The following is a 21,344-nucleotide window of genomic DNA, read 5'->3' on the forward strand; positions in this document are numbered from 1 at the left end:
CAGCCCCCGTTCGTCGCAACTAGAGAAAGCCCGCGTGCAGCAACGAAGACCCAACGTAACCAAAAATTGATTTAAAAAAAAAAAGACTAGCCAGATTAAAAAAAAAAAGGGCAAGGAGATTCTGATATATGCTACAACTTGGATGAACCTTGAGGACATTATGCTAAGTGAACCAAGCCAGTGATAAACGGACAAATATTTTATGATTCCACTTACATGACGTACCTAGAGTAGTCAAATTCATAAAGAAAGAAAGTAGGATTTAAAACAAAGAAAGAAAGTAGGATGGTAGTTGGCAGGAACAGGAGGGGAGAGTGGGGTGGGGAGTTTAAGGGTACAGAGTTTCAGTATGGGATGATGAAAAAGTTCTGGAGATGGATGGTGGTGATGGGTGCAACATATTGTAAATGTACTTAATGCCACTGAACTATGCGGTAATTTATATTATGTGTATGGTACATGGTGGTAAATTTCTGTTATGTATATTTTACCACAATAAATTTTTTAAAAAGAATGTTTATAGTTGCCTAAACCTACATGTCATTAAAAAAAAAAAGATAGCATGTTGATCATTACTAGTCAAAACACCATTAAAGTCATCGATACTAAATTTGGAGGCACTGGGAAAGCCCATGCATCTCCATGGACCTTGTGGCTTCATCTTAAAAATAAGGTACGAAGGACTAAATCAGACCTACTTCTAGTTTGCAGTCTCAGGACCCCTGTGAACTCCAAATGTTATATAAAAAAAAAAATCCTCCCTGGAATTCCCTGGGAGTCCAGTGGTTAAGACACTGTGCTTCCACTGCAGGGGGCCCAGGTTCAATCCCTGGCAGGGGAACTAAGATCCCGCAAGCTGCACTGTGCAGCCAAAAAAAAAACTCTGGTTATTTCTATTTCAATATTTCCAAATAAAACCTAATAAATTATTCTTTAACCTTTCAAAAGTCTGCCCAGAGCAACAAAAATCATCAGGCTTCTCTCTCTCCTGCAGACTGGAATTATAGGACTTCAGGGTAGACTTGCAGGTTATTAGAACCTTAGGACATCAGAATGTTCATAGCAGCATTACTCCTAATAGCCAAAAGGACATCAGAATGTTCATAGCAGCATTACTCCTAATAGCCAAAAGGCAGAAACAGCCCAAATGCCCACCAACTGATGAATGAATAACTAAAATGTGGTATAATCTTCCCTAGGTATCTGCAAGGGATTGGTTTCAGGACCCCCTGCAGATAACAAAGTCCAAGGATGCTCAAGCACCTTATATAAAACGACATAGTATTTGCATATAATCTACACACATCCTTCCATACACTTTAAATCATCTCTAGATTCTTTACAATACCTAATACAATGTAAATGCTACGTAAATAGTTGCCGATAGGTGACAAATTCAAGTTTTGCTTTTTGGAACTTTCTGGTAATGCCTTCAGGTAAACAGCATTTCCCAGGGAAGCTCTTCACAGTAGAGCCCCAAACATGACTTCACATCTCACTGGCCTCCAGTGAGTGACTCTGACCAAATCATTATGTCCAAATGGTTGGCCTTTACTGACTGACTGAAGCTAATCAGTCTCTCCACTAGAGCTAAAGATGGGGTCAATCTCATTAAAATGGCTCAAATGAATGGCTAGGTAATAAGGATAAGGGCTGACAGTTCCTGAGAGAAAAATATGGGATACAGTTACAATGAAAGGGGGAAACAGAAACAAACAACAGGTGTTCAGTTCACTGGTTAACAGGTGTTCACTGGTTTACAGGTGACAATCAGCAAGATCAAGGGATTAAAGGAAGGAGCTTAGAGAAATCCTTAAATTGACCTACTGTACATACTCTTAAAGGTACAATCAAACTCAGGTGATACATTTAAATTCAAGCTTCTCAGATATTGCCACTGTTTATAAAACACACACACGTGACCAATCAGGCAAGCAACATGGGTCTTCTTAAGCCCTTGTAGCTCTGTTCAGCAAATCTCAAGGGAAGATACTTGAGCATGCAGGGGACAAGATACCAGACGTTTTCTTGTTCAGTGACTTCTCTGGAACACATCTATCTCTAGGACCAGGAAAATAAAATTTCCAGAAAGTGAAATATGAGAAAATATAAAAGGAACAGACTGGGCTTCCCTGGTGGCGCAGTGGTTGAGAGTCCGCCTGCCGATGCAGGGTACACGGGTTCTTGCCCCGGTCCGGGAGGATCCCACATGCCACAGAGCGGCTGGGCCCATAAGCCATGGTCACTGAGCCTGCGCGTCCGGAGCCTGTGCTCCGCAACGGGAGAGGCCACAACAGTGAGAGGCCCACGTACCGCAAAAAAAAAAAAAAAAGGAACAGACTTGACAGATAAAGTAAAACAAAACCCAGCATCTTTTAGGCATCTACTATGAGCTACGCAACACCCTGAGCAGACAGGTGTTTATATGCTATTTCATTTAATCCACATAACCTCAAGTTACCTGCCTCCTCTGCAAAATATGGAGTTGGAAGAGATGACCTATAATGATCCTTCTAGCTCTAACACATTATGATGATTCTAGTGCCATGAAAATCTAACATATGTTAAACTTTTCTGATATAGAATATCCTTCCCTAGCTTTCCAAACAGACTATACTTCAACTTTCTCTTAATGATTTATAAGTTACTATGAGTAACCTCTGGCTATCTACAGAATACAAATATAGTAGATTTTCCTAAGAAAACAATTTTACTCAGACTTGAGTGAGGGAGGTTAATAACGTAACTAATATTTTAAAATATTTTTATAATACACCTGTTTTGAAGTAAAATTCAAAAACCAAAGATTTAAGATAAAACATGACTTCAAAGAACTTTCAGGTTTAAAGAGTAGGCATTTAATCTAATTTTAGTGGTAGTTTGATGGAAAAGTTTCAAAACAATAATGATAATGAATGTAACAGAAAACAGAGTTCTGTGTCTCCTTTCTACTCTTCAGGTATTTCTTACACTCTGGTTGTGCCACTTCTGACTTGATAGTATTTACACCTCTATGGACTCCCCTACTCCTCAGCATTTGCTATTGACAACCCAATATGAGAAAGAGAGATAATCAAGCCTATGTATTAAGGAGCACAACAGAAGAGAAAGAACCTAGCCTACTAGGCTAGAAAGGGCCTAGCCTACTGAGTAATGAAAAGGCTTCAGGACAGGCTTATGTGCATGGTCAAAGCTACATTCCAGAAGATTAAGGCTACCAAAAATCCAATATTCCTGTAAGCAAGGTCCTCCTACACACTTGGTCTACAAAACTGTACAGACTCTTACGGTAAAATTTTTTAACACCCAAATTATAAATTCTTAAACTCCATGAGAACAGTGACTCAGCTTTGATAACCTCTGTATACTTAACTCCTAGAAGAGTACTTGTTGAATGACTAAATAAACTGAGCTTGCACTTTGAAGTCAAAGAGACCTGTTGATGAGTAACCTTTTTGGCTGTGTGAACTTCAGCAAAAAACATCTAAGCCTTAATTTCTTCATCTGTAAAGTAAGCACAACTATATTTTAAGAGGTGGCTATGAGCAGTAAATGTAACACTACAAACTATGAAAAATTCACTGTCTGGTACACAGTGGTCACTTAATCCATGACAGCTATTACCACACGATAGCTATATTACTATTTTCGGTAATAATAGTGCTTATCTACACAACAAAGTAACCTAGATATGATCCTTGATTCCTTTAGTATTTTCCTCACCCACCACATTTAATCATCCATCATGTACTGTCAGACCCTCCAAAATCCAACTACTTTAACCCAACCCAACCAATCTAACCTAAAGCACCATTTTCTCTTGCCTAGATTACACCAGGAGTCACAATGTCCACTCCCAAAGCCTCTAAATCTATTCTCTACTGAGAAACCTTAAAACACAAATCTGGTCACACTATTGCTCCGCTAAAATCCTTAAGTGTGACTGGTTCCCTATCACACTCAAAATAAAACCCAAATTCTTTAACTATGACCTACAAGGCCTTACGTGACGACCTGGCCTCTATCTTCCTTCTCCACCTTATCTCCTACCCTTCTCTCTCTTGTTCACTTTATTTCTGTCATACTGGCCTTCTCGTTGCTAGTCACTTCTCGTCAATCATGTTTCCACACAAATGTCACTCCTCAAAGGGGGCCACCTTGACCATCCTGTTTTAAGTGTATCCTGCCCCTCCCCATCATTCTTCTCTCTTTACCCAGCTTTGTGGTTTTCATAATACTTTATTACCATCTAATTAATACTTTGAAATTATATTAGATATCTGCCTAGCCAATGATTGTCTGCCTACCCTACTAGATAGTATGCTCCAAGAAGCTAAGTTCAGTTCATCCTAAAAACCCCATCACCTCTAACAGTGTCTAGCATACAACTGGCCGTTAAAGACACCTCCTGAATGAGTAACAAATGCTGGCACCTGGGTCCAATGGGTTCTGAGTTCTAACAGAAATCATCAGTGCATTTATGAACCACACTATGCTGAGGGGCTACACCCTAGGACTAGAACACTGACAATTGTGGAATTCTGCAACTGTAGAATCGGCACAGTGTAACTGCTGGCTGGCACTCAGCTAAATTCATTACAGCAGCTCCATCAGAGAAATCCCAGACAAAAACCAGCTGATGAGAGCCAGCTGAAGCCATTATGTAATTCTACTATGCTTGAGTTATTTCCAAAGTTTGATTTACTAGTATTGTTTGGCATTTTTCTTCATAGTTGTTTTATTTTAAAAATAAAACCAAGCACCATTCTTGCTCTGTCACATTCACCTGCTCTGTCACACTAAACTGTAAATGTGTTCCACCTACACACACATCCATTTGTCCTAAATATACACTACTGAAAATAAAACGTCGTTTTAAACCACAGTGCCCCTGCTAAAGAAATGTAGAAGTGTGTTTTTAAACATGCCTAAGATCATGTAGAATGCAAAAGAATGGGTAGAAAGAGGATTTCAGATGGAAGGAGGGGATTGCTCAACTTAAAGGAAATACAATAATTAACAAATATTTGGAGTACATGTCTCAAAACAAGAATGCTTTCTTAAGCATAACCAAATTATAGTTTAAATTCTTGGATGTTAATCTAAAATATTCTTCATATACATAAGCTGTCAACCATGAAACCGATCAGCAAAATTAAAGAGGAAAACAAACTCAATTTCAGAAAGTACAAAAGCTAAAATCTGGGAAAACTGCTACATTTTCACATCAGGTTTGCAAATGATTCTAGAATCAGACAGTAGTCACCACTTTCTCTGTATTTGCTATGGGCCAAATACCATAGGCCATAATGTTGTAGCCCTAAAAATAAGTCTCCATCTTAGTAAATGATGAAGCCGATTTCTCAATGAATAAAAAACAAGTGACTGTTGAATGTCAACAAGTTTTACATGCCACACCTAATTAGATGATTAAAATGATAAAGTTCTCAAACTCTTTTTTAAATAATTCAACTATAGGAATGTTTAAAAAAACTCAGCTTTTACAGCAAATTCATATTTCTTAAAATCAAGAACACATTCCTGGGGGTTTCCATGAACAATATGCACCAGGACAGCCAAGCAGGAAGCGCTGAAGAAAGAGAACAAACAGAATTTTCATCTTACACTTTCAAGAAATAAGTTTATCTTTTTGAAAGTCTAAACACTGGTAAAGCAAGGTACAAATCCTCCCCATAATATTGCACTTTTGTCATCAGGCAACAAATCAAATGGGCAGTAAGAGCACAGTACCTACCACTCAACTCCCAGGCATTAACAGAGAAGTCACAAACATTCTCTCAGCTAAGGCAAAAAGCTTTACTGTATTTCCAAAGTCTGCAGAGTTCTGAGCACTCTTTCCACAATTCTCATGCCCCAATCTACACAAAACACCATGTGACTGAGAAACTGGTTATAGCAGGAAGGGACACTCTTGGATATGCAAACAAAGTAAGAGAGTAGTAAATATAAGGGCCATACTATGTTTGTGAAAACTGACAAGAATTTCAGAGAAATCAAGTTATTTCCTAGTACAATTCCTAACAAGTGATAGTACAAAGGACACTTGAATAGTTTATTCTAAACTCAAAATCCAGAATACCAGGTTGTGATAAAGGCATTTTAAATGCAACACATTCATTTCAGCCTTCTCACCCTGTGACCCAGCTCTAGCAATAATTTCAATGAACTGCTGCATTCAGAGGCATTTCTAAAAATGAATAAATAGCACCAGATTAATAAAATAGTAATTATTAAGAGATTCATTATGCTGGGAGAGTCTTGTTTTTTGCTCTTTTACTTTACCAGACGCTATAAAAAACATTTTGAAAGCAAGACTGTTTCAGGTGCAAGATTATTAGGGAGCAGCACACATACAAAGTACTATTAAAGAGCCTCAGGACAAGTCAAATCTGATAAGACCACAATTATGAAAATACCAGTACTTAGGGTATAATTTTTTTAAGCGATTTGAGTCCTATGCTTAAGGTCCATCTACCACCTTAAAGCCTAATCTGAGGCATACATGTTTGACTGGAAATGTTACTCTATCAACTTCTGGAGATACCTCAGCAGAGCACTCACTCAACATTCCTCATCCATTGTCTTGTCACAGTTACTCTCCCGAAGGGTTAGACACCTTTGGACCATGGTAAGAAAAACCAATTATAACAACCCTGATTAATTCAGGAAGCTCTTCAGGAGTTCAGTGTGCAAGAATCAAAAAGTCCTAAAACTTCTGCCTAAAAGAGTCAAGAGGCAGTTGGGCAAACTTGGGGCTAAGGTTGACTTTGTTTCACCCTCTCCCTACCTCAGCCAAGCCAAACAGCCAAATAAATTTTACTATCCCCTCCTGACTAGGGAAACACACACACACACACACACACACACACACACACACACACACACACACAAAATGTAAGTATTTTCACACAGAGACATTCTGAATTTTCTTCAAAATGCCTCGGCAAATCAGCATTTAAAATTAATCTACAAAAAGCCCTCACTTTTGAGTTTTTATTCAAATACTACTATCTTTTATTTCACTCAAAAATATTAAAGTGGTAGAGCAAAAAACACCTATGGCAGCTAGCACTCTGGCGTTGAATGAGATTTTAAAGAAATTCTTAATCTACCTAAACTCTAGTTTCTGAGAATGCAGCAATGCATTCTGTGGTTGAGATTGATTGCAGATAGTTTACTTCAAACAGGACAACTTAAAATTTTACAGAACTTTACAGTTTATTCCTCTCCACTATCTCATAGTGCTGTTAGAATTAAACAGACTAAAAGCAGGTATTATTCCTCTTTGTAAATAAAGAAAATGTGAAGTTCAAAAGATCTAGTGACAGTAAGGGAAGCAAAACAAACAATTCAGGTCCTCAGACTCTTAAATTACAGCTCTATTTTAACACACTGATTTAAAACACAAAAAATAATCATTTAACATTGTTACTATTATACTACTTTGAAATAATTACTGTTTATTGTTTATAAGTGATCCATCAGACCTGTATGTGGAAGAAAGGAAAATATGTTTTGTATATCATAAGCAATTTAAATTTGCTTCATATTTAAGAGATTTTTATGTCATTTCTAAATAATAAATGATTTACCTTAGAGCGGTTGTATTACTAATGCTTTTTCTCACATGACCTTTCTTCTTATCCACTAAATGATACAGAATAGAGAATGTATGAAATATATAATAATAATATATAATATATAATAATGTATGAAATATATTATATAATATATAATCTTTTATTCAGAAAGCTAACTCTTATTTAAGACAAAAATAATGAAGTCTAAATTGCTTTTTACAGCTCTGTAGCTCAGGGGTTAGAGCACTGGTCTTGTAAATTGCCTTTAAGTCATTCTTCTTTATCTTCAATCCAAAATTTTTCTCCCCAGAGTTGGTAATAAATACAGCTTAGATAAAATAAAATCTCCATGTAATTAGAAGACTGCTGAACTACAAACCATGACTCACTATTTCTGAAGATTAGTCAATACAAAAGGATTCCTATACATCAAAATAACCTGGGCACTGCCCTAGAGTTAAAATTCTGCTGTAATATTATCTAGCTGCTGTGAGTTTCTCCTTGGTTTGAAAGCAGAGAAAGGAGGAGGAGGAACTGGTAGCAAGAGCTTTAAAAGACTACGACTGGTATAACTGACCTGAATCCACTATGGTGTCTATAGTTTTAAATAGCCTTTGATTTACGACACCTAAACTTAAGATTTACTTGTATTTCATTCTCCTCTACTCAGCATGTTTTATAATATGTGAGAGTTAAATAACACGTGAAACACACAGTGTTGGCCTGAGACAGTAAATGTTCCCTATTATCATGATATACAACAATCAGGAACTCTTCTAGATAGCCCTTACACCTCCAGCCTGGGTTTTTCTGAGTTAAAAGCCTAAAGCTCTTAACCGCTACTGGTACTGTCTTCCAAAATTAAGTCCCAGGTTGCAAAATACAGATCAACTGTTAAGCTCTCACATTACTTGGGGGAATAACACTGGCCATATGCTATCTTGTTCATCTGATCTTTGCAAATTGTCTCCATATTCCCAGAGATCCTCTGCAGAGACTGCACGGAGTAATAATTCCAGATACTTTACCCATTAGTCTATAACTCGGAACCTGTGAGTAACATCAGCACGCTCCTAAATTACCTACAATTAACCAATGTAACTTTTTGGAAAACACCTCTCTCTCTGCTTGGATTTATCATTTCCTCAAAAAGCCTATTTTTTTCCCCATGATAGGAGAAATTAGACAAGATTTACTATCAAAGAGAGATAAATCAAATGCTATGTACAACTTACAGTGACAATGCTTAAAAGACATGTAAAATATCCTCTTTCACTGTTCTTTAAGTAAAATACAGTTAGAAGTAGCTCTATTAACTATATATAGTATACAACTTTATCTGAAGTATTTGTCAATTTATATTTTAATCAGTTAATTAAAATATTCTAACTCTGTATCTTCCTGGTAAATCAGAAAATTAGAAAATAGGCTAAGAGTACAGAGTAGGAGAAATGGTAGCAATGAAATAAACTTAGTTCATTGATTTTTAATAACTCCAACAGCCATTCTGATCAGAACACTAACACTATTCCAAAGACTTGTGTCTACTCAGTTTTGATTACTTAATCGTCTAATGAATCTTTAAAAATTACAAAAGCCAACAAATCATTTCAGAAATCTTTCCACTAAGCTCACTCTTCAGAGTATTACCTATCATATAAAATTCTAAGCATCTTAAACATTCTCATAAGAACTGGCAAAATTTGCACAGAAAACTTTCCAGAGAGGGAAGTCTCCCCATTAAATGGTAAATGTTTAAGATAAAACATTAGACAGGTATCCCCAATCACTCCAAACTTTAGATTAAAGGCTTCAGTGTGAGCCCACAATTGTTTTATACAAGTGATTAAAAGTTCCTAGAACTTTATGAAACATTGATTAGTGGTGGAGAGAAATACATTTTGGAAAGAAGAATACTTTTTTTTTTTTAATTTATTTTTGGCTGCATTAGGTCTTCATTGCTGCATGTGGGCTTTCTTTAGTTGCATTGAGCAGGGGCTACTCTTTGTTGCGGTGCACGGGCTTCTTACTGCGGTGGCTTCTCTTGTTGCGGAGCACCGGCTCTAGGCGCGCAGGCTTCAGTAGTTGTGGCACACGGACTCAGTAGTTGTGACACACGGGCTTAGTTGCTCCATGGATGTGGGATCTTCCCGGACCAGGGCTGGAACCGGTGTCCTCTGCATTGGCAGGCAGATTCTTAACCACTGCGCCACCAGGGAAGCCCCAAGAAGAATACTTCGTAAAGTGCTATTTTAAACTAAATCCCTAAATTAAATATGTAAGATTTGAAGAAAAGTTTTCACATACAAAGTCATAACAAACTGATTCCTTATCATCTTACAGAAAAAAAGTAATGGAAGTAATTATTTCTACTCAAGTCAAAAAAAGTTTAGGAAAGACAACTCTTCAGAAGGGATACCTCTGAAGGCTCTATGAAAAGTAAGTACTTGGGAGAGGCCAATTTGATTAAGACTTGATCCCAGCCCTCAATAAATTTATAATTTAGATGAAGAAGTAATACAGGGATGAAGTGGGGTTAATCATCTAAGGCCTATAAGAAGGAAATGGAACTACTCTAAGTCATAAAGAAAATTATAAGGCAGACGGCATTCCCAGAAACCTAACAAAAACAGTAAGTTTGCATCACATCTAGAATTTAAATTCTAAGGTGCTGATAGGATGTAGGATGAAGTCAAAACTAACCCAGAAAATCTCTCTCTCTAATCTCTCCTTAAGTAGATGGCCTGTATTTAGGGTATTTACTCCATCTGTCTCTGTGTTTCTTCCTCTTTAAAATAAGGATCACAATGTACCTACATCTTCAGGCTGATGGGAAAATTAAATGAATTAAGGTAGGGCTTCCCTGGTGGCGCAGTGGTTAAGAATCTGCCTGCCAATGCAGGGGACACGGGTTCGAGCCCTGGTCTGGGAAGATCCCACATTCCGCGGAGCAACTAAGCCCATGAGCCACAACTACTGAGCCTGCGCGTCTGGAGCCTGTGCTCCATAACGGGAGAGGCCGTGACAGTGAGAGGCCCGCGCACCGTGATGAAGAGTGGCCTCCGCTCGCCACAACTGGAGAAAGCCCTCGCACAGAAACAAAGACCCAACACAGCCAAAAATAAATAAATACATTTATTAAAAGAAAAAGAAAAAAAAATGAATTAAGGTAAAACTCTCAGAAGAACCTGGCATATAGTAGTTAAGTCAACAAAGGTAAGCTATTATCTTTACAGACCTTTTTTTAAAAATGTATCTTTAGACATAACAATCACACTCAATTGTGAGATGGTCAAACTATAAGGCTTGGGAGAATTGAGAATGACAAAAGAATAGATTCACTTTCTTCAACTGCAATCAAAATCTCACAAGAACATAGACTCAGTATGAGGAATGGTGGCTAAAATTGCCTGCATTATTAAAACACTTTTTTTGGCAGGGCAAAAACACAGATGAATACTCGTTTTTTGTTTGGTTGTTTTGTTTGTTTTTGCCGCACCAGGTGGCTTCCGGGATCTTAGCTCCTTGACCAGGGACTGAACACTGGGCAGTGAGAGAGCAAGAGTCCGAACCACTGGATCGCCAGGGAATTTCCTACTCGTATTTTAATGTATTTATAATGCGACTTCACTCTTCATTTCTCCTTTAAGCTCATCCCTTTGTTCAATCCAGCCTTGGTCCATCTGAGAGACTGGGTGATCAATTTTTCAAGATTACTCCAAGCTTCCTTTAAGGATTAAGTGTTTTGTTTTGTTTTGTTTTAATTCAGTTGGTCACGCAACACTGGAAAAAACCCACCCTCACACATAAAAAGTTTCTGCTGAACAGAAACGCTCAAACACTTAAATAAAATGTCGTCTTGTCCAAGCTAGGAAACAATAATACGTCTAGTTTGGAAATGGCTTAACTACAGTTTCCCAACCAGTTCAAAAGGGCACTCTGATGCACTGCAAGGTGGTGTGTGTGTCAATATTTTGAGTTTTCTCACCCCTCTTTCTCAATTTCTGACCACAAACTGGTAACTTCATCAGATGACTGGCCAGCATACACAAACATGAAAAAATGTGATACTCTACCCTTCTAATAGTTAGCAAGCAGGGCCACCGGAGTTTAGAAAAGAGTCTAACTTTTTAAAAGGATAATTAATTTCAAAACAAGTTAATCAGCTAGTCCAAACAATTATGTTAAAGCAATCAGTTCCACAATGAAAGACATCTGGAGCCAATTTTATTTTTAACTCTTACTTTTTCATTATTTTCATTTTAAGTCACTTTGTCTGAACTCTTTTTTAACCCAAGTTTTACTTTTCATCTCCAAATCAGTCATTGCTTCTTCATTTAGGCAGCAACTGCTCATTTTTAAATGAAAAGAGCCATTTACAAAGTAAAACCATTAACACAAGCATGAAAATACATCAATGCACAAATAAAATATGGTTTAGGAATGATCATTTTGATGGCTGGGTAATAATGAAGTAAAAAACGCCTAGTCAGTGGAAGGGGATGGAGAGGAAATAAAAACCACGCAGAGGGGCTTCCCTGGTGGCGCAGTGGTTTAGAGTCCGCCTGCCGATGCAGGGGACACGGGTTCGTGCCCCGGTCCGGGAAGGTCCCACATGCCGCGGAGTGGCCGGGCCCATGAGCCATGGCCGCTGAGCCTGCGCATCCAGAGCCTGTGCTCCGCAACGGGAGAGGCCACAGCAGTCAGAGGCACGCGTACCGCAAAAAAAAAAAAAAACACGCAGACATCTCCTCCTGCTAATAAGTTAATGCCTGAAAACACTGACTTAACCTTGTACCAATAATTTCTGTTCCACATAAAAGGCATCAATTTCAGTGGCAAGTCCTGCATAATTAACAAGTGACTTAAAAAACAGCATTAGCTTTCCTCAAAAATAAAGACATGAAATATAAAATAAGTGAATCCACTATTCTGCACACTAGCATCTCTCAATTGGACAGACACTGAGATTTATCCTCAAGATAGGAGGTACTCCTCCAGGTTTACAATCTTGCCAAAGCTATTTCAAGAAGTAACCATCTGATTCGGCCATTTCTCCTACAATTCATTCTGGAGTCAATGGCTTTCATACACAGAAAGATTCCCTACTCTTCAATGATACCCCCAAAGGTAATCAATCACCTTGCTTGTTTTAAGAACTAGTAACAATTACAATAAGGTATACCTGTAAAACTGATAGTATCACTTGTTTCCCAGAAAATATTTTAAATCAACTTTTCAAGAATAATCTTCTTAAAACAAGGAAATGTGCAGAAGTTTTCTCTGTAAATTAGACCATTGAATCATTAAAGCCCTAAATTATACCCAGCTACTTTGCCACAGGAGCAAAAAAAACAAAATACGAAAATGTAACCTATGTAATTATACACCAAAGTCTGAATGCCTTAAGGAAAAGAACTATACGCGTTTCCTACATCTTGTTATACTCCATCATCCAGTATAGTACCTCGCACAAAATTAGATGCTTAAATATCAGAATAAAATATTAATGGAGAAAAGCTATAATTACAATATTTACCCTAATTCTTTTCCATGGATATTGAATCACTATCTACCACATAAAAGTACTGATATATACAATCTAAAGAACCAGAATGCCTCTCTGTATACTGCAACCTGGCAGAGAACTGAGTGGAAAAGTATAAGGAGCACTATCATTTAACAATTTCTAAGAATCTATTTCAACTGCTAATTGCTTCGAAGAATATAAAGTTCAGAAAGACAGACCTTGCCTTCCAAGAGTTTTTAAAGTAGAAGAAAAAAAATCATCATTTCCCAAAGACTATGTGCTATGAGCTTTCAGGATGACAAAGAGGCCTACAACAAGATGTGACAGCTTTTTTGTGTGTGACAGCTTTTTTTGGTGTGGTGATGGGGCGGAGAGGCGTAACTTCTTAAGAAAACTATAAGAATTTGGAGCATGGAAAGGTCACTTATAGCTCAAGTGGAGGAAGAGGTAGACACTAAAGAATGATTCCATTGTAGTATTTGAACTTGAAGGGGTAGCATTTTAATAGACGCATGTAAATGTTTTTCTTTATAAAAATGGAGTCTTATTGTACATATTTTAGTACCCTACTTTTTTCACTTACTATATCTTACCACCCAGGATTAACTGAAATCACCTTTTACAGGTTAACTGAATACATTTTAGATTAAAAGGGGATGAGGGTAGGGACTTCCCTGGCGGTCCAGTGTAAGACTCCTCGCTTCCAATGCAAGGAGCTCGGGTCTGATCCCTGGTTGGGGAGCTAAGATCCCACATGCCACGCGGCCGCCAAGAAAATTAAAGAAAAAAAAAGTAGGGGGGAATGAGGGTACAAAGAAGGTAACTACAACAACTGTATGTACCAGCTTAACAAAAAACTTTTTTTTTCAAAAAATGAGTCACTAATTGTGTAATTAATTTATCTCTTTCAAGAACATTGTATACAAATACATTTATAAGGAAGGAAAAAGTCCATGCGATGCAAATACAGCCAACTTCCTAACCTTCTGGTTTGACCATTCGATCTAATCAGCAGTGAGAAAAAAGCCTAGAGCCACTTCACATCCATTAGGACAGTTACTATCAAAAAACAGAAAATAACAAGTGTTAGCAAGGATGCAGAGAAGTTGCAACTCTCATACATTGCTGGTGGGAATATATAATCGTTCAGTTGCTGTGGAAAATAATTTGGCAGTTCCTCAAAAGGTTAAACAGAATTACCATATGATCAGCAATTCCACTCCTGGGTATATACTAAAAAGAAATAAAAGCAGAGACTCAAATAGATACCTGTAAACCAGTGTTCATAGCATCAATATTCACAAAAGCCAAAAGGTGGAACCCAAGAGCCCATCAACTATTGAATGGATAAATAAAATATTTTATGTGTGCACACATGGGAGCATACACATACACACATACACACACACACACATAATGGAATATTATTCAACCACAAAAAGGAATAAAATTCTCACACACAATATAATATGGACGAACCCTGAAAACACAGTAAGTGAAATAAACCAGATACAAAATTATAAATATTGTGTGATTCCCCTTATATGAGATACTTGGACTAGGCAAATTCACAGAGAGAAAGTAGAACAGAGTTTACCAGAGGGTGGAGGTAGGGAGGAATGAGGAGTTATTCTATAATTGTTACAGAGTTCTCCTGTTTGGGATGATGAAAAAGTTCTGGAAAAAGATTAGTGGTCATGGTTGCACAACACTATGAATGCACTTAATGCCACTGAGTAATACACTTAAATATGGTTAAAATGGTATATTTTATATTTTGTATAAGTTACCACCACCACCGCCACCACCCCCCAAAAAAAGCCGAAAGGGTCCATTTTGCATTGTCAGACAGCTAGATAAATACTAGTCGTGAAGGACATATCTATTCTCACATTCACACTTCTCTAATTCCAGTCCAGACTAAGATCAAGGAAGGCAGAAGAGTATCATTTATCCCCTCATTCTCTCTGGCTGAAACTTTCCTCCACGTGCCTATGAATGCAGAAGAAAATAGCCAGTATGGCAAGAGTGGCTTGAACCACAGAGCACTCTACTGATAAAGCAAAACAGACACGGTAATTCCTCCGACAGATGTCTAAGTTACAAAGTTCTGAGTATGAGTTTAATAAGTAGTATACCCTTTTAATTGTAAGCATTTGTGTGGTGGGCAGTAGGAAGGAACTAAATCCACAGGTGATTAACCTGTGAATCTCTACTCATGCAATTAATGTTTATTACATAATCAAGAGAAAGTTTTAAGAACTAGAGATTTATAAATAAGACATGGCTCAGCTCTAAGGAGCTTAAGTTTAGCCAGAGATGTAAGACATCTATACAAAAAATTCAATTCAATAAACATCATTTAGCACCTTACATTCAACAAATTGAACTGAAATCAGGGGGGCCAGCCACTGTGCTAAACCCTGGGTATTCAAAGATGATTAAGATACAGTCCTCCAAGAAAAGATGAGAGGTAAACAAACACTTTAATAAAATATCAATACGCCACAATAAATACATATAAAGTCTACAGTGCATAGTACCGAAAAGTACATACAGAAACCCTGTTAAGTTTAAATAAAAGGTCTTATTATAAAACCTAATATTAAATGTGGTAATTTAGATTCAATACTTTCACCAAAGCACACAGGCCTGGTCCCTCAGCCTCTCAAATTTTTTCACAAATATCAATAAAGAAGGACTTGCACATTGACTAGAAAGCATTAATTTGAGTTGATAACCTAATGGGATGATAAGCTCACAAATGACTATATGATAAAGACCATAAGAAAAATAAATGCAAGGGTTTTAAGGTGGGGTTCAAAGAAGGAAACAATGAGTGAGAAGAAGAGAAAAAGATCGGGAAATGATATTTAGAAGATGGTGTTCAAAATGACTCTTAAAAGAGGAACAGATAAAAGTGAGGAAATCTGTGAATCTCTCCTCATTAGATAAGGTCGCTGAAGGCAGGAACTTGCCTAATTCACCCTCCACCACACTAGCCTTCTGCACCCACTTAGGTGCTAAAAAAAAATGGCTTCTGAATTCCACTGAAGATAGTAAGAGGAATCCACATTAGCAAGACATAGAAGCAAGAACTGTATGCTTAGTCTGAAAAGCAATGGAGACTCTTGGACAATTTGCCAAAGGAAGTAAGGCCAGCACATCTACGCTTGAATATTCTTGTATCATCACAAAACAGGAAACATAAGAACTCCATAACATATTTCCCTCCATGAAAAAAAGCTGGGTATCTGGGAAACAAAGGGGAAAGCAGAATTACTCTGCACAGCATAACTTTCCGTATTCTTTGAATTTTGTAGCATGTGACTGTACTATCTATACAAAAAATTAATGAAACTCAATTTTTAAGATTCTACACATTTAAAAAGTGAATCTGGCAATAATGTGAAAACTGTACTGGCATGGGAAAAAATAAGAAAAAGAAGTTCAATTCAGAAGTTCTAACAACAGTCAAGGCAAATACAGCATAAAAGCCTGAACTAATCTGGAGGAAGTAGAAAACAGGTGAAAGAAGCTCAAAAATATAGTTGTCAGTGTAATCTGAGAGTGACTGAATGGTTTGGAGGGACATAAAGGCCCACACCACGAATAGAATTTAACTTTATTATATGTATTTTTCTATTATAAGCCAATATATTCAGAGAATATGAAGAGTATAAAGAGGAACATTATCCGTATTTCTACTGTTTAACAACCACTGTTAACATCTACATGTGTTTTCTTCCTATGGGTAGGTTTTGAGTTTTTTTAAAAAGCTTGAGATATAATTTACATACCATACACCTCACCCATTTAAAGTGTACAATGCAATGGCTTTTATTATACTCACAGGGTTGTGCATTCACCTCCACAATCAATTTTAGAAAATTTTCAATACTTCAAAAAAGAAAGCCCTGTCACAGTCACTCCCCATTGCCCACTCCCTCCAGCCACTGGCAAGCACTAATCTACTTTCTCTGCAGATTTGCCTATTCTGGACACTTCATATAAAAGGAATCATACAATATGTGGCCTTTTCTAAATAGCTTCTTTCATTTAATATAATGTTTGCAAGGTTTATACATGTTGGAGAATGTACCAGTACATCATTCCTTTTTATTACTGAGTAATATTCCACTGTACTGTTTCGTTTTTTAACACAACTGTAATCATTTGGATATAGCATTTCCTGCGTCATAAATGCTTCATATACGCCACAGTTAGTGAAAAGCATAGGGCCCCATAAGTGGCTGTACCACAGTTTACTTAATCATTTTATCATTGTTGTACATTTGAACTTTTTCTAGTTTTTTCTACTGTAAACAAACTTCCTTAAATGCAAATGGGAGTTCCTTTCTGAATGATCTATCTGGATCCAGGGAAATGCCTCTCCCAAAAACTCTGAGCTTCCTAATGAGATTTGCCACACAGAACAAGAATCATGTTCTAAGGAAAACTCAGTATTTCATCTACCCCAAACCTAGGTAAAGGACAGATGTTAAAAGCTATCCGAGATTGAAAAGTATGCCTCCATAAAACCCAGATTATGAATGTCATAACTTTAAAGACCTATTAACAAAGTTAAAACATTAACTACCCTGATTCTTCGATCAGAAATGTTTACGGGTGGAGAAAGGTAAATACTTTGTCCAAATATGATGCCTAGAAAGAAGTAGCTTCAAAGAAATCAGACTACTTTTGCCTTCCCTAGCAGGCTGGAAGAAAATAAATAGGAGACAACATCTTGACTACAACAGTAAAGATGTACTTATCTTCCTACTGGATCATAGTAAGTGGAACCCAACAGGTAGAAAGATGTCATGGTAGAGTCTACAAGGGTCCTCAGAAGCAATTAGACATATTTGGTTCCCTAAAACACTGTCATTGCCTGCAGCTTCCCATTCATTAACCAAAAATGTAAACAGTCTCTAAATCACAAAGGTTTTGATTCCAAACTAGTTTTAGGGTTGTTAATCCCCACCCAGTAAAATCCCTTAGAATCTGATCTAAAAATAAAACTCTGTGTCAAGTGTTCCTAAGAAAAACTATGTACACTGATTGGAATGTGAAGCAATTAACACACTTCTTGAGTGATTTGCCAAAGAGACTTGAGATAGCCTGGGCCAAAACCAGTAACAAAGGAACAACACCCATTTGACATTTTCCTTGGTTAAACTGACATTCTAGGAGTAGTTTTAGAAGAAAAGCTAACAGATCTGAAGTTAACTATTAAAATCATTGCAAGCTACACAAGTATTCTGGGAGAAAAGGAGGAACAGAATGACTCAACCACCGTAAAATGAAGATGAAAATTTTGATATGTAATTAAGGAATTTTTACTCACAACTTTAAGGCAATACCCAGACATTACTATCCTGAGGATTACAGGCAAGGTAGTTAAGCCCTATACCAGAAATACTAAGTGAATTATAACACAAATATCTAGTATCACATTTTCAACCTGGTCAGTTTAGCAAATAAGCATTCTTATACATCCATACACATACATAGATATAAACACACTCTCACACACACACCCCAACCTAAATAATCCTAAACAACCTTATCCTAAATGAACCCAAGTGTTCTTTGGATTTCCCAATTAATTTAGCCGAGGTGAGCAATTTTCCAACTACAGACATTTGTTATGGAGAACTGACATCCATGACACGCACAATTTAAAAAACAGAAGACCTTTTAATAAGTCAAAGCTCGATTTTGTGGTTTCATTAAGCCCCATCCCGCTGTAACATTAGTCCACTGCCTTTCAAAGGCAATATTTAAAATTCTCTTCTGCAAGTCAACATTAAGGCATGCTGTTTGGCTAACAAGCTCCTCCCAAGACCAGGATTATTATATATGGCCTACTATGTTAACATGCAAACAAAAGCACTCTCCAATGTAACATTTTCCTACTTTAAGCAATAGGTTATTAACAAAGTTTTACCTGGAATTAAAATGTGATAGAATCATGCACCTACTACTAACAGGCTATTTGAAATAGTAATTTCAAGTTATTAATTATATTTTCCATTTAATAAATAATCTGGTGCTTCTGGAAAAGTCAAATTCAACTTCCAAGAAGTTGTTTCATCTTTGGATTTCACAGACGGCATGTTTTAAACTAAAAGCAACCAGTCTCAAAGCAGTTATAATACAATACTTAATGTTTAACCTTTCTCCATTTCATCTTTTAGATACTTTTCATCATAAGTGACCAGCTTAACCTGCTTCTCACTGTTTTCTTCTGCTAAACCAAATCCCATAAAATATGTTCTAATGTATTTCACTCAAGCCTTCTATTTTGAAGGCATGCACATCTTTTAAACTATTTGACAAGAGTTTAACAAGACTACGCAGTTCCACTACAACTTACGATCACAAACACCGCATACCTAAAAGATAAACTTTTACAACAGAAAGAGTAACAGGTTAATTTTCCCAAGTATCCAGTGTTCAACTGGGTCAAACTGTCTCTGTTGCATTTTCAACAGCTTATCCCTCGAAGTGATAAGGGTGAAAACAAGCCAAAAGGTTCTCCAGTGGTATATAATCATTACAACCCAAGAAAGATTTAGGAACTGCTAGATTAAGTCCGTTAATACCATAATAATCACTTTAGCATAAACGTTAATCACAATACAGATCTTTGGGGAAAATTATGTTCATAGAGCTAAAGACTTTATAACAGAATTGGAATCCACGGAATCAATCCAAAGAAACAGTTTACTATATAAAACATTTACTTAACTAAAAATATACTCACTTGCATTCTACAATTTTTCAGATGTTTCATATAATCTGCCAATTTCTAAATGACTGGGGAGCATGGTTTACATTGTCAACAGCCACTGAAAATGTAGTATTAGTAGAGTGTACTACATTTATAAAATCAACATTTTTGTTAGCAAGTGTAACTTTAGAAGAAACGTTTGCAAGAATCCCTAGGAATATGAGTTCAGTTCGTTCACCACAATGCAAGTACAAAACATGTGACATAAAGCCCGTATCAAAATGTTCTTAACTGGGTTTAACAAAGTCAATCTGTGCAATTACTATCAGCTTTAACATCAACAGAAGGAGGAAATAAAGTTATCAGCAAGAAAAGAGAATCAGCAACACTCGTTTAAAATAATCCCAATTAAATCAACTAGTTCACTATCTTCAACAAAGATCCTTCACAAGCTAGCCAACTTTTGTTTCAGACCCTAATCTCCCACCACTTCCTTCCTGCACCCCAGACTGCTTGCTGCTCCCCAAACTCCTGCACGTCTCCGTGCCTCTGTACCAGCTGTTCCCTCAACTTAGCATGCGCTCCCCTCCTCCTCACCTGATGAGCACTTACTCATCAGCCCAAACCTCAGCACAAAAGTCCCCTCCAGTCTACAAGCTTCCTCAACTCCCCCAGGCAAAACTAGTTGTTCCAAATTCCCAAGACGCTTGGTAAATCCATCCTAATCACAGCGCACAGCGTTCATGCCTCGGGAGCTAACAGAGGGCAGACTCCCTCCAGCCCGGAGAGGACGAATCAGGCAGAAATGATGAACGTGCGCTGAATCCATTCCCTCCTTAGACTGGGTGATCCTCTAGAACCCGGCCACATCTCGAGGAGACACAGGAGACCCTATCATGCTTCCCACCAGAGAATGAATACCAGGGGGCACACCCAGAGCCCTTGAAAGAGAACAATGAATGAACAGAGCCGCCTCGCCTCTCCTGATGTCCAAACTCCTCTCTCTGGGCATCGACTAGCTCTGCAGAGCCTCTGCAGCTGCAGAACTGAAGCGTCCTGGAGGCTCTCACTTCACACACATAGAGCCCTGGATCTTCATTCCAAAGGCATCCCGGGGCCAATCGTCAGTATAAGCACCACAAACGTCTCATTAGGTACCCGCAGAGTCCTGAGACCCAAGGGGAGGCCCCTATGCCTTTGTGGTGGGGCATCGACCTATTTCCTCCTCCCGTCCCTGACTGCTCTCATCTTCCGGAAGAGGGTGTCAACTTGAGAGAAGATGCAAGCCCGGGTCCCCCACTCCGCGGCCAAAAAAACATTAGCCCATCTGAGTGACAACACAGATCCGAGACAGCTCTGGGCGGTTTTTCTCGTGGCCAAAATATAAGGAATGTACACCGGGTACAGGGGTAGTGCCGGCACATTTCCCCAAAACACTAGGAAACCTGAGTGGGGATGTGGGAACTCGGCTCGCCGG

The 21,344-nt window shown here is 37.8% G+C and overlaps 1 protein-coding gene across 2 annotated transcripts in view; it reads right to left on the reverse strand.

Annotated features, from left to right (window-relative positions):
- Window positions 1–21,344, reverse strand: part of RAF1 (Raf-1 proto-oncogene, serine/threonine kinase) — a 72,841-nt gene that overhangs the window by 50,910 nt on the left and 587 nt on the right. The window contains exon 1 of one of the 2 annotated variants that reach the window (XM_029241980.1): window positions 20,846–21,271. The exons of the other annotated variant lie outside the window; for it this stretch is intronic. The gene's annotated coding sequence lies outside the window, so the exon portion shown is untranslated. Of the gene's footprint in view, window positions 1–20,845; window positions 21,272–21,344 lie in introns of those variants that run through there. 2 annotated transcript variants of the gene reach the window in all.

Source organism: Monodon monoceros, unplaced genomic scaffold (assembly GCF_005190385.1).
Source record: "Monodon monoceros isolate NGI ecotype Baffin Bay Population unplaced genomic scaffold, NGI_Narwhal_1 Super_Scaffold_3, whole genome shotgun sequence".
NCBI lineage: Eukaryota > Metazoa > Chordata > Mammalia > Artiodactyla > Monodontidae > Monodon > Monodon monoceros.